We start from the raw sequence: 15815 nt of genomic DNA, 5'->3' as shown, positions 1-15815 counted from the left end.
TTAGTAGCTTGAATATTTTTTATAGTTTTTTACCAGTCACATTGTACAACATAATTTTAAAACCAATTCACATTTTTTATCATATATTAATAATTTTTTTTAAATATTAATAAAAAAAAAACAATTAATTCATATATTATAAGCTATTTGAATTGATTATATTTTTCAAATCTTATTACTTTATAAAAATCTTATTAGTTTCAATAACAATACGAGTATATGAATCACTATTTTACAAAGTAAAAATAATAATCCATGAACAGTATTTTTTACAGTTATGCTTATTGTTTTTTTACGATTTACTCGAATTATGATATGAAACATTCAATAGAAACTTATTAAAATAAGGTTATAAAAATCCTCCTTTTTTTTTTAAAAAAAAAAAAAAGTATTACCTTCGAGTACTCATAAATCAACGCCTTGAATTAATGTAAATAAATATATCACGACAAGTGATAACTAAAGGTATCATTTATAGCTATAACTCTATAAGATAGATATATAAATTATATTTTCATGATACATTCAACTGCACAAGTATAATATTTATGTATATATTCCATATCATTATTGTACGATCGATGTGTTATTAATAAAATTTAATTACAGATTTATAACATATCAATTCTAGGTACTTTAATAAATGCATTTGACTACAATAACATAATAGAAAAATCATGAAATACACACGTATATACATAATAAATGTATATCAGGACAAATTAATTGAATTTAATTTACATTTAAAGTAGAGCAATACAGCTGAGTGTGAAAGAATAATGAAAATTACGTAGAGAAGTGAATTTTTAATGATTTTTTTTCTGACGACAGAATTCTAAAAAAAGGCACTCAACTTATGTTTACACTGATGTATCGTCGTTTGGAACTAGTTTTATAGCACAATTGGTAATAGTGTAAAAATTATGGATAGTAAAAAACAAAAATATAATGGTTCAAACATATTTTAGGTACGTTGATAGTACAAATGACACAACATGAAAAATATACTTCACTGAAATATTTAAATATTTTTTTTTTTTTAATTCTTTTATAATACCAACCAAATAATAGTACCTAATGAATTATTTTTACATTATTACAACAGGTTATGTAACACACAATACACTAACAATTTGTTGACAGTTAACTAACACGTGTAAGTAAAATATGTAAACGTTTATTTCTTATACTAATTAATTTAATTTTATAATTATGAAATTATTATGCAAATGAAATATAAAATAAATTTAAAACATTTATTCTTAAATTTACCTACTCGGCGTATACAATATGTCTAATAATTTATTTATTTAAAACAACATACATAGGTACACGCATATATTATATTATATCATATAATAAATATAACAATTTAACCCTTAACAAATAAAAACGATAGTAATTAAAATTATCAATTACAATCAATTATTCGTAGAATGGTTAAAAAACAATTCGTTTTATTAATTACATAACAGTGTTAACTCTGAAACATGAGAAATCTAGCATTGAACATCTAATTAATTATAATAATAGGTACCTATACATACATTTAAATATCTAATTCACCATTATTATTTAACTAAAGATATTTGATTATAAAATGTCAATATGATTATGATTAATTGATATTGATATGTTATATTACATTGATAGAATTAAAATTGTATCTACTAATTCATTTAATTTTAATGATAATTAATTTGATTTCGTGAAATATAATATACTTATTGCATCTATAAATTAAAAAAAATATTGTATTATGATGGCCGTCAGGTAATAATAATAATTAAAAAAAAAAAATCATTCAGTCATAATCGTAGATATGTTTGCCGTTTTAATTTGCTTTTTCTAAATAACGGTCAATATTATAGTTTAAATATTAATGTTTAAATAACATTATTGATGTAATATTTCATATTATTAACAAACAGTGTATCAGTAAAAATTGTATTTTATTATTGTATAGGTACCTAAATTATTACATTAACTAAATTGCATTTTATTCGCTATTCGAGTTTCACCTCTGATTTATACAGGTTGGATTCGTGTGCCTACATTCAAGTTAGTCCCCTTTTAGAAGTGACACACAAATACATTTTCACACCATAATGACAATGACACCAAGTGTTGTTCATATATTATTATACATGAAACGATACAAAAGTATTTTTAAATCTTAAATATGGCACCTGCTATGTACGAGTACAATAGCGTTACATTTTTTTTCCTCACATTTTCTTTCGAAACCATAACCCGATTTTCCAGACCAATTACTACAGATTCAATTCGTTCCATTCTCGACTGCTAGTCATTGAATCATTAATGTTATCTATAAAATCTACTAATTAATAAATTAAAAGTTGTCCAACGGAGCGTATAAAAGGAACCACATACAATCAGTGAAATTTGTATTATATCACAAAACTGTGTTGTATCGGGAAAAAATGGATTAAACACTTGTGCAAACATAACCACGGATAGACAATATATACCTATATTATGCCATGCATGCATTTATAATAATATGAATATTTTATGAATATTTAACATGCGTAGTAATAATATAGTGTTTTTCTAATTGTTACTGGAAAAATAAGTATCTTTTATTTTTACTTAAAAATCCAAATTTTAAATTATTAAAAACTGTTCATAGTTACATTCTATTTCTTAGAATACTCTAAGGAAATCTAGTAATTATTATAATTGAACATTTCAATAAAAACTAAATGTTTAATTTTGAAACCTAAAACTACTCAGAATAACACTAAACCGTAATACATTAAAATCAAATGTATATAATATTGTTCATTTAATTAAAACAATAGTAACGATATTATACACTCGTAATATTGTACTATTCTGTGTACAGTTTATGAATAAAGCAAAAATTAATACTAAGAAACATAGATTATAGTTTTTAATATAATTGGGTAGGTAAGTAGGTACCTATTATCTTCAGAATACGTACCTAAACGAAAACCTATGAATACATACGAGGTAAAGCTATCAACAAAAATTAAAACAAACAAATATATTATGTCGCTATTATTATGAAGTTTAAAATACAATAAAGATAGAAGAAAATATTTCAGTTAAAAGAAGTTGGGCAAGTGAATACCACTCTGATATACAGCAATCAGTGTCGAGTTGATTATTGTAATGGATATGATATATTTGAATTCAATTATATAAATTATTATCATTGTATACAAAATAGATTCAGGGTGGAAATCCGTAAGCCTAAACCATTAAGTATAAAGCTATACTTTTTAATATTGGTATTAAAGAAATGTGTTTTGATAATGGTATCAACATACTAAGGTTGATTTAATTTTTACAAAAACATGCTGTATTTATTTAATTATTATTATTTTAGTACTTAACTGTAAAATAATGTAAATAGATTCATGAAATAAATACATCACAGGTCAGAATAAATGCAAATATTTTTTAAAATATCATTGCATATAGGTAGCGAAATTCATATCTACATGATTCAAATTGTAGTTATAGTAACTGTTATTTATTATTTTTAAACATCATAGCATATTAATTAAGTAACTGAATATTCAATTTTTAAAATTGGATGTTTAAGATTGTTTTATACGATACTGAGAATGGGGATCCATGTCACCGAGTGAATTTTTAGTTTTGTAAATGTGGAAATAAAATAAATAAAGGAACTTACCAGTTACTTACCATAAGTATTATAGAATGGATAGGTTAATCTCTATAATAAATACCCATGAATGAGAGGGGTAGCGTTTTCGAAGTTTTGGTGAAAGCCCCGTCAATGAAATTGTTACCAGTAGTAACCATTAGGTAACCATTCGGACTTATCACTAACATCCTATGACTTTTTCATAGTATAAAAAATATATTACCCCATAGCTTATCATTTGAAAACGGTCGGGATGGCCTAGGGATTTTTCGTCCCACTAAATCCTTATTCTAAAGATAAAGATTCTCGTGTTGTATTTATTATTACAATAAGTTTCAAACTCATAGGATACGACTGATGGATACCATAAATACCCTTAAAAATGTACCATTGATAAATATCATAATAAATCTAAAAATAGTCCTTTTTCACTTTACTATCATATTCAAGTTTGGTTGTAGACATTGTTTTCAGAGTACTACCAATTGTACACTTTTTTTATAGTAATATATAACATGGCTTATCAAAATTGAAATGGACACATTATTTTATTAGGAGGACGCAACACGTACGTCTAACATATTTCTTCTAAATCGTCTGATATTATTCTAATCTTATCATATAATAGGTAACTTTTCACAGTTTTAACAATACAGTCAATCGATATATTGGCAAACATAAGTCTAAGAATATTATCTATAGTTTCACATGTGTATTACGATACTGATATTTTTAATCAAGCTGTGAGTGTGTAAAAATCACAATTAAAAAATATCGTAAAAACCCCTTATGAAAACATAAATAATATTCTTACATAGGTAAGTACAATAGGTCAATTCACCTTATTTTTAAAGGTTCCTAAACAAAATTGGAACTAATGACAGAGAAAACTAATGGAGGTGTGATGTCCTTCCTCTTAAATCACCTTACCAAATAGCTAACTAACAAGCATACCAAATGGCAAATATTATAATGTGTTATGCATTCTAATAAATAACATAACAGTTACTATAAATAAATGGTTACATAAATAATAAGATTAAACCTTAAACATATGTACTGATCAGAAAAGCACGTTACATATGTTACATAAATCACGATTTTCGTAAGAATTATTATAATGTATGACTTTTAATTATTTATTACTCCCAGTATCTAAAATAAAAATTATTATTCAAATTGTTGGAAAAATAAACACTACTATTTTCTGAGCTAAATCAATCTTCGGCTAGATGTCAATTCCAATAAGTATCTTTTTTATTTATTTAAGACAACCGATTCAAACATTTCACTAAACCAAGACTCATCTAGAATCATTTTTTGAACATTGTATAATTTTTCATTTCTCTTAAATGTCTAAATCTTTAACAAACCCTCTGTAAAATAATATGTATTATGACTATAAAATATGAATAATTTACAAAAACATCGATTATACGAGTAATCATTGAAAATAACTAAAATCAATTAAAATGATATTAAACTGAAAAACAAATTATTATGTTATTATATTTGATGATGAATGTAAGTAACGTATAAAAAAAGTTCTTTGATCGTCTTTCAATATTCGTTTAAACATTATTTGTTTGTATTTTCACATATTATTTGAAAATGATTATGTTTACTAAAACTTTAGTTTATAATTGTTAGGAGCATAAAAAAAATCACGTCTTATTTTTGCGATTTCTTTATTTTCATAAATATAATTTTGTATATTTTTGTCAGAGAACTAATATAATTGCATAGTTAGTTTTTTTATATTGAAATTATGTAGACCATATATAATGAAGTTTGTTGAGAATTTCATTGTAATTATTGTTGAATATACTTGAAATTAATTTCAAGATTAACACGTTGATTACAAGAATATTATTTTGCATAAATGGAAAATTTACTTTGAAAAAAATCTACTACAACTAAACAATAGCAATTTTTTTTATTTAAATACAATTTGTTCGGTATTTGTTGAAGCAGTTGTTGTAGATGTAATTTTCGCTCCCATTAAAATCGTTTTAAATCTCTGTGTCAGAAGATGTATTGTGAAAGCTTTTATATTGTACACACATCAATTAGCGTTTTTTTTATTTAATAATTATGTTTTACAAATAATGTGTTTCAGAATGAAAAAGTGTCTGAAAATAAGACAGTTTTATACACATTTGCTAACAATTTTTGAGAAGTTTTAAATGTTTTTAACATTTCTAGACACCTGTTCAAATTATTTTCTTTTAAATTAATTGTAACTTTTGAGTGTAAAGTGTAAACTGTATATGACCCATTTTTTTTTTTTTTTTAAAAAAACTTAAACCTTTTTCTTATATAAAAGTAAATTATAGAGTAGAATAATTATTAAAATCAATAATTAACAACGATTGTGTTGGTAAATTATTAGACCTACTTTAGACTATCTCAGTTAGTTATTTGTTGGTTCAAATGTATTTTTAAAAGAAATGCATTTTATAAAACATATAACAAAATCTAATTTGAATTATTTTAACATGGCGTTGGCAAGTTTTCATGGTTATCATTTACCTTTAGGGCTTTAATGGTAATCGTCATTCGATAACGGTGAAATTCACAAATTTGGTTTTATGCTAATAATATTTATTATGCATAACAAAAAAAATCCCAAATTACACATATATCTTGTAAAACATTATTTCCCAAGAGATTTTTTGTTACATAAGATTACATCTAAATTCTAATAATGGAATAAAACTTCCTCGTTTAATACCATCATTAAATAGTTCCGTTTAAAAACTGAGCTGTTTGGTTTTAATAATCTAATAACTTAATAATATTATTTTTTGAAGTCGAACAAATTTAATTTGTTTTTGTTAACTAGAGTTGTTTTTTAATAAAATAGAACAAAGTAAATATAATATTAAGTTAAAATAATATTCATTTTCTACAACTTAAATGATTATTAATATTTAATTTTAAATACAAACATAACTAATCTAAAATAATAACGATAAATAATGGTATCAAAAAAAAAAAAAAAAAAAAAAATCAACATAATTTTATGCAGAATAAATGGGATCTAAATAAGTGACTACTGACTAGAAGATAATAAAAGGTATGAGTACATTTTCAAAACATTTACTGATTATTACTATGATAAGAAAAATGAAATGTAAGTTTTCAACAATAGATCACAATAAATACATAATCTACATCATCAAAAAAATATAGCCTGTCAACACAAAACAGTGACTTTATTGACTTTTACGAGACTATAAGAAACACATTTTCACGTCATAAAATCATATGGCGGAAATTCGACTTCAAAGTGTAGGTGATAAAAGCTAAGAATTTCCTATCAATCTTAGAGATCCAAAGTTTTGAAAGGATTTCATATCATTAATTCAAAAATGTATCAAATAATATTTAAAGAAAATATTTACAACCTATACCGAGCTATATTTTAGTTAGTTGAAAAACGTTTAACTCGTGATAAATCACATCCTAAGCTTTTTAATGCATAGTATCAAATATCGTTGTCAGTTGTTGATTTTTATTTGAAATTACCGAATTTATCATAAATTTATCTGAGTGTATTAGATAATTTTTTAATAGATTTTTAACTTCAAATACATGATTTTTTAGTCTACAGGGTTTTAATTAATCTAGGTAGAAGTAAATTATTATATAACTATAAGGAAGAAATAATATTATAACGAATGTCTATATAGTTTTTGTTAAATCTTGTCAATTTTTTAATTTGATTCTATAGCTATGGACCTATGATCAACTGGATAAATGTGGTTTTTAAACGAAGTTTTACTGTCATAATTATATTATATTGAATAATTAGTTTGGTTGGTATCAGATAACGTATTGAAAATTGTCTTGTGTATTGTAGTTTATCTGTTTTTACAACTCGGCTTTATTAATTTAAGTGTAACTAAATCGATTATTTTAAGCATTTCTAATTATTATAACGATGATATTGAAAATTACACATTCATTTATTGGATTAATTATTGTGGTATTATGATTTGATCCCTATTTACCAAATTATCTAGTAGATAATCTATTGATATAGCTTATATTTTAATAACTATAATAAATTGTTAATTTCCAATCTTTTTACTATCATAAAACTAGTTAAACTCCTTAAAAAATTTAATTTTATTTAAAATATTACCTACCCACAGAAATACGCAAAGTGCACAGATATTCATCAGTATTTCAAAGTTAAATATAAATAATCAAATTCATTATAATCCAATTATCTATAATAGTTATTGTTAATTAAATATTTTAGATTTGTATAAATCTTTAGCAAATTTAAATAAAGATAATATAATATTAATATAACAGAATAATTTATATTGTAAAACGTTTTTACATAATAAATTTGACATTTTTAGTCTAAATATTTAATACTAATTATGTAATATATTATATAATATTATAAAAGAATAAAATTTAGTTATATGAAAACAAATACAAATTATATGAAAATAGAAACAAATATATTATAGCGGTTTCACTCGTGAATTTCTAAATGTAAATGCAATACTCTAAAAACACACTTTTTCTCCTAAAATATAAAAATGTAATAAAATACCAATTATTATTATTTATTTTCTTCATGTTGACCTAAATTCAAAATTTAGATTCCAACTTAAAAATAGATAAAAAAAAACAATTTAAGAGTTTGAAAAATGACGGTAATCATAGCTTTTAACCTAGATCATAATATTATATAGGTACTCATATCTCATAGACTCTAGAAAAACTACCAAATCGTTTTGAATACGATAAAAGCTAAAAAAATTTGATAAACCTAATATAATATAATTATATAAACAATAATTATTTATTATTATTTAATTTAAATCAATTTGAATATGTACTACACTGATCAATACATCTAATACTTAAAAATGCTTAAATATATGCAAAGAAAAACAGAGTTTTTTGGGTATTATACTAGGTTTAACTTCTTATTTAAATCCATCGTCTTAAATGTAAGCATGAGACACGTTAATATTGTCACCCGATTACGTGCCAATAGTGAAAGCCGTTAAATTATGTAACATCTTTTTTTCTCCACAGTTGACTTATTCAGACTTTTTTTTTAGTTATTTTCTGCCAAATAGTTCACAGAACTTGTGAAAAAATGTGAAAACATTAAGCCGTCTAAACCGGCAGATTATTTTGATTTATTATTTCCTCACGCCCGCCTGTATTACCCCACATTCAGGGTTAAGCGTCAGTGGTCTCATACACAATATTTTTCTTTGTCGACTACTTTTGGCCCTTGTATTGACATGTTATCTAGAAAATCTCTTTACCCTTTCTATCATCTTTTATTCTGTCATTTTGATATTGCCCTTACAGAATAGTAGTTTTCATTTTGATTACTAACTGACGTGCTTATCATATAAATTGGGTGACATACACTTTTTCATGCGTACAGGTTCCTATGACAGGTAAAGTAGTTTTGGTATCATGTTCAACATTTACAGGACAAACGCATATCACTTATTACTTAAAATATATATGTATAAATTCATATATTTATTATCTGCCAGAAATAGATTGATCCATTTCGATTATTTTTATTATCTATTTGAAAAAATGTGTAACACCACTCTTTGTAAAATATAAAAATTATATACGATTGAACATCGCATTTTAGTAAAACATTATTAGTATTATAAGCACAAACATCTAAAAATTCGATATTATTACTTTAGCGCCCTCATTCTATACACAGGTTTAAATATGCACAAGGTTATTAGTTTTAAAAAATCTTATTAATTGATTCCTTAAGTTTCTACCCGCACAATTTAAAAACAAAACAAATAACTTTTTAGGCATACTAGTGTTTCAAAAAAAAAAAGTATAAAAAACAATAACAATTAAATATTTACATTGAATAGTATCTTTTAATTAAAATATTTAAGTTTTCAAAGTTTAAAAGTTTAAAAAAATGAACTTTTTTAATTTACATAATGAAAATAATGCTTTTTATGGCTAACAAAATAAAATATTCTAATTACAACTACAGATTAATAATGTCAATTATTATAACACTCCTAAAATAAAAATTATCAAGTACAATATACATAAAATTGTAACTCGATTGTCTCGATTAATTTTTGAATCCTTAAAATTGAAATTACAATTTTATAATAAGAACCGCTAATATTTTTCTTTATAAAACAAAGAAAATTAAAATGAACTCAATTATTTAATATACCTAACATTAACAATATTCCTTTAAGTGTATAATCAAAACTACCATTTCTCATAAATCTTAATATAGAATAGAAGGAAGTGGCTCACAATAATTTAATTTATTAATCAAATAAATGCAAATAATAATATGATAATGGATTTTCCTTTTTCTCTGAATTATTTTTACCATGAAATGTGTTTTACAATTCACCAAAAATTGCTATTACACTATAATTAACTTACTATCTACAATACTACCATGTATTTAGCATAATTTATTTGCCAAAATGCATACAAAATATATCTATAGTCAGATTTAATATGGGCGGTTTAATTTCTATTAAGTGATAAAAATTAATTTAAAAAAAATAAAGCACGTCAATGTCACGATACTTTAGACTATTATTTATTTATGAATTATGATTTATAAAATTACTACCAATAAAATATGCCCAAAGAATCATACAAAAAGTCAAAGATAAGAAAACAGTTACATAGGGAAATTGGTCGATTGTAAAATCATAATAGAATAAAGATTACTAAATCAAATTCATGATAGACACATATAATATTCAATATGCTAAAATGTATTTCTTAAAGAAAATTACAGTTTTTCATAATTCAATGTCAGTGTTAAAAATAAAATGAAATTCATTGGCCAATGTGAATAAATAAATCATATTCGAAAATTCCACGAAACAATATTGAAAATAATTATTTCAAATCAAATAATGTAAGCATTTCATAAAAAAAAAATATATATATATGATTGTATTATCAAAACTACATTAACAGCGTTAACCGAGCTGTCTTTAAATTATCATTCAGCCAGAAAGAAAACAACTGCGTGAAGAATAGCTCAAGTAATCACTTGCTCAAATATTGAAATATCATCACAATATTCACAATTATTAATTTATATTAAATCAAGTAGGTACATGACTCAATAACATGTGCTAATAATAGAGTTTGAGTGCACCTTTTTAAGGAGTTCAGTGTAGACGAAAATATTTTAAGTGTGTTCATACGAAATGCTTAATACAATCGAAGTAATTTAAAATTAGTGTGTATGTCCTGCATATTATCACGACAGCTTTTGCACATCCCAAGCGACGATGTGCTAAACAATATGGATTCCGTTGCGAGTTTAAGAAGTAACCCAAGGTCTTTAAATCTTAGGAAATATTCTAATGAATTAAGATGAGTTTTCTAAATTAAACTTTACCATCTCCAACTATGTGTACGCTTATATACTAATAACTTTAAGTCATTATATTATATTACATTGGTCTAAATACCTACATAAAAGTATAGTTTATCAATATCATAAGGGAAAAAACAAGTTCAAGTAATAATTTAGTACTTTATTTTACTGGAATCGAGTAAAAATACAAACCAAAAATTATGAAAAAAAATGTAAATATATATTTTACTTCCATAATTATCGTTTTAACTCCTAACGAACAGTAAAAGAATTACCTACCTATAATAATAGTAAATTATATAGTATTTATATTTCTTTAGATAAAAAGTATTTACTGTTAAAATAATCACCTTGTATATGATTACTTCGATTAAGTTTAACACAATGTTGGGCATCAATGTTTTGTACACAAAATATCTATTTATATTAATTACATTTTATATCGCTTATCACATTAAAAAAAATATATACCTATATATTTTTTTTAACTTCAATGAAATTTCATGTTATCTTTAAATTTTACATAACAATACTCAAGTAATTTATAATAGTCTACAATATTGAATTTAATATTAATTTTCCTAAATTTATTGTTATACATGCGTGTATTATACTCGTGCATTCAACTTAATTGAGCAATTTCAGATTGATCTGCATATAGGCAGTATACATAAATTAATATTATCCATATCGATTGTGTGACTAATAAGGTATAGTATAGTATTTTTGGTAAACAAAAATAAATTTTTATTTCCAGATTATATGAATACTAATATAATTATAATACGTATTGTATGCACATAGAATATTGCGAAATGGAATTCTGAGCGCTTTTACAAAAACTAACTGCAAAACGATATGTTTGCTATAACAAAACAAAAGATTTACACCCTCTTTCCCATTAACATCCCAACCAAAATGACATTCCGTTATTTGACACTTCCGCTGTATAATAGTTGGCATTTCCCCTATAATCTATCCATTTTCAACTAAAAGCTATGGAAATACATTCTCATACAAATATTTTTCTCCTAAAATAGAACAACTATACTATTGTTTGTACTTGAGTATTGGCTTGATTAGCTCTCGTTTAATAAATTTATTTTAATTAAATATTGAATAAGAAAAGTTGTATCTATTTGATTGAATTCATAGTATACGTCACATTTCCTATATGATAATGATATTGTAACTAAATACATTTTTTTTGTACAAATAATTTGTATATGTTAATATGTTTTTATTATTAAATACCTATATATAACAGACAATCATCGTTCTGAATAATATAATTGTTTGAAATATGGTTTTGTTATATTATGAAACGACAATGTATTTTTTTTTTTTTTATAAAAAACAGACAATAAATAATAGTTTTAATCAACAGTGGTTGAAAAGTGAGTTAGTATTACTCGAGTGAAATTATCTTGTAGAAAGCGTCAATATACCATTCGTATGAATTAAAAAAAAATAACAATAATAATAATTTACCTTTGTTAGATATTTAGAACATAATATTTAGAATAACACTTAATTTGGAATTCAAGATGAAATTCACTTTGAAACTACAATCTCAAGTATTATAAAAATGAATAATTAAAATTAAAAACTGTATTACGTATAGCTAGTTAATTACTTAAAGAAATATTTTGATGTGGTAGACAAACTCAATTCATATATCTTTAAGACTTAACAGTAATTACTTATTTGCTTAAATGTAATTAATATGGCTAAACATTTGTCATTCCAACATGTTACATAGGTATCTTAATTGATAATATTATAATATACTTGAATACAAATTTAATTTAATTTTTTTCAAATATAATATTCATTCAGTATGAAATACTTTTTCAATTAACATTGGGCTTTTTCATTCAAATATTAAACTACACTTTGATATAATTTAAATATGATTATACATATTTGAATCCGGTCAATAAACTTTTAGTCCAAATAATCATTCTTTAAATAACTCAAAATTATATAGCCGTCAAAAGTTAAGTCCTAAAAATATAATTAATTACTTATTATGTATATTTCAGTCGTGATTTGATTCACTTCAATTTTTGAATAGAGTCAAAATTGAAACATTAATTTACTCTTATCTAATTACATAAAATAGTAAACCAAAATTATTTAACTATCTATCTACAACATCTATTTTCCACTTACTTAATTAAAATGCATCAAGATTCATGTTTTAATAATAAAATAAGTGGTTACAATTATATAGGCTCTCAGGTAACCGACAATATATTATAATATTATACTAACTGTGTATGTTGTATGATTTATTTTTAATCAGATATTAATTAATACATATACTATAAAGTAATAATACCTTATATTATTTAAATAACACGCATTTCTATGAAAAAAAAATACAAAAAAAAAAAATAGAACCATTTAAAATCATTAATAGATATATAAAAAAAAAAAGTTCAGTTAAAAAATATATTTCATAAAGAAAACAATTTATTTGCACCGCTTATAAATAAAAAAGTAAAAAAATTTTAATTCTTTCTGAACGGTATTTGTTAACCTATTTATTTTATAAAAAATGTTTATTAAATTTAAAAAATAAATACAAAAAGTGTTAATAACTTAAAGGGTTGACAATTATTCGTGAGTAAGGTCAGAGTGTAGGGATCGTCTAACTCTTCTGCTTATTTTAAAATGTATGTAGCTTAAATGACGTAAAGGTATTATAAATAAGTTTTTCCGAAATAATATAACTTAAAATAACAATGTTTTTTTATTACAATGTATAAAAGCAATACTACTAATAATATATTATTATTTATGTTTTTATAGTTGAAAGGTAGTTTTTTCATTAAGACATTAGAAAACAAAATAAAACTGAAGTAGATTAAACACCTATTTCATTGTTATTAAATAAGTATAGTAAAAAAAAAAAAAATGTTCAAATTGTGACACAAACACCAAAGTATACAGAGATAAAAAATTGTCGTTTTGTTTAATAAATTATCGTGTTTATTCACACACAGATAATAATATTTATTACTAAATGTATATATATATTATTTAATAATCATCAATAAAATATACTTTATAGAATTTAAAGGTCTTTGAAAACGTTCATAAACAATTTATTATCTTCTTTGGACGTAGGTATTTAAAACACCGAATACCTATATAATATATGTAATATAAACTCGCTCTTTATTTGATCTGCATAATGCCTATAAAATATAAACTGTGAAAATGCACGTATTTTAATCACGCACTAGTCGTTTAACTTTATTGTTGTTAATTCTCGAATAAAAATACTTAAAAAAAAAAAAAAAAGTATACGAATTATACCTATTTATAAATGTTTTTGCATATTTGAAATCCAATAAAATGTCTCGATAAACGATCGAGTAAAACTATTAAAAGCATTTGCATTGTATACAATACGTATATACACATAATATAAACCAATAGTAAAATATTTAAAATCTAAGGCCACTTACAATTTGTCCACGTGCTCCAATCGTAAACCTCAACCGCGGTTGACATTAGACGACCAGAGAAACCACGCCGCGATCCTGTGCGGTGTTTTTAACTCATTTCTCAAAACGCATGTCGATGGAATGTATGTAACAGCGGCGAAGGTAAAGAATATAAAATAACGGTGAAGATTTCAGTTGTCTGTAGTCCACCGACGTGGACCGGGACCACTGCAGCGGCTACGGCTGCAGGACAGTGGTGTCCTGTACGCGTGGACTCCGATCGAAGAATTCCGTTCGGGCAAGTGACGTGACAGGAAAATACGGAAGAGATTTTTGAAAATTCCTCGGCCAAAAAAAAAAAAAACAAAAACGATTTTCGAGTCGAAAATATCCACGACGATTAACGCGCTATTGTTGGCGAGAGCCCACTGCTGTCTCGTATAATATTGTTATGGTGTAGTCGGTTGCGGTCGGCAAAGCGCGCGTTTTACCACTGAAAAACCGTATAACTCGCGTTCCGTGTTGGCGCGTCCAAAAAACACGTCTGGCCGCCGCACCTGCGTAAACGCCCTGCACGCGCCTCGGCGGCGGCCGGTGGCGCAACGCGGTGGTTCCGAGTGTCATTCGTTCGTTCGTTCGTATGTACGTACGTTCGTTCGATGTTTAACGTGACTTACCCGTGAAACCGGAAGAGGAGGACTGGAGAGAAATAAAAATTAGAAGACGTCCTTCGACCTATTGGTTCGATGTACCTACGCAATAAAAATACAAGGGACGATTAGAGCCGACCGTGTCCAACACCGTTTTTTTTTTTTTTTTTTGCTATTATCAATAAGTCGTTTATTAAAATTTTTTTGTTTTTGCGATTTTTGAGTCAAAGCCATTCTTGGTTTTCGAATACATAGATTTTTTATGTCGACTTTTTTTTTTTTATTCGTATGAGAACTGTTTTTTTTGTATATTATAATATTATATTGTTGAACATACGACCGTAGCTGGAACAAATCGTCGGGATAGGGGGATTCAAATCAAATAATATTGTCATTATTACGTAAATATTATTATAAATAAATTACTTTTATAAATTAAATTCATAATCTATAAAACATGTAGGGGTTGGGTGGTTGAACCCCCCCCCCTCATGTACGGCCATGGTTGAGAAAAGTGTTTCCTTCAACATTCCACTCATCTATATCACGATTAGAGTGAACATAGCAGTTACTATAATCTAGTTTCCCGAGTTATTTTACTTTGTGAACTAAAGATAATTGCTATATTTAATAATAATAGGTACGGG

At 24.8% G+C, this 15815-nt stretch overlaps 1 protein-coding gene across 2 annotated transcripts in view; it reads right to left on the bottom strand.

Annotated features, from left to right (window-relative positions):
- LOC114120633 (5-hydroxytryptamine receptor 2C) overlaps nucleotides 1-15040 on the bottom strand; it is an 86125-nt gene extending 71085 nt beyond the window's left edge. Inside the window, exon 1 of one of the 2 annotated variants that reach the window (XM_050210190.1) lies at nucleotides 14540-15040. The gene's annotated coding sequence lies outside the window, so the exon portion shown is untranslated. The remainder of the gene's footprint in view (nucleotides 1-14539) is intronic. The other variant, XM_050210187.1, reaches the window with a different exon arrangement.
- Nucleotides 15041-15815: the final 775 nt, after the last annotated feature.

This window comes from Aphis gossypii, chromosome 1 (assembly GCF_020184175.1).
Source record: "Aphis gossypii isolate Hap1 chromosome 1, ASM2018417v2, whole genome shotgun sequence".
Taxonomy (NCBI): domain Eukaryota; kingdom Metazoa; phylum Arthropoda; class Insecta; order Hemiptera; family Aphididae; genus Aphis; species Aphis gossypii.
Note: the sequence above shows the minus strand (reverse complement) of the source record. Positions and strands in the feature narration are given on the sequence as shown.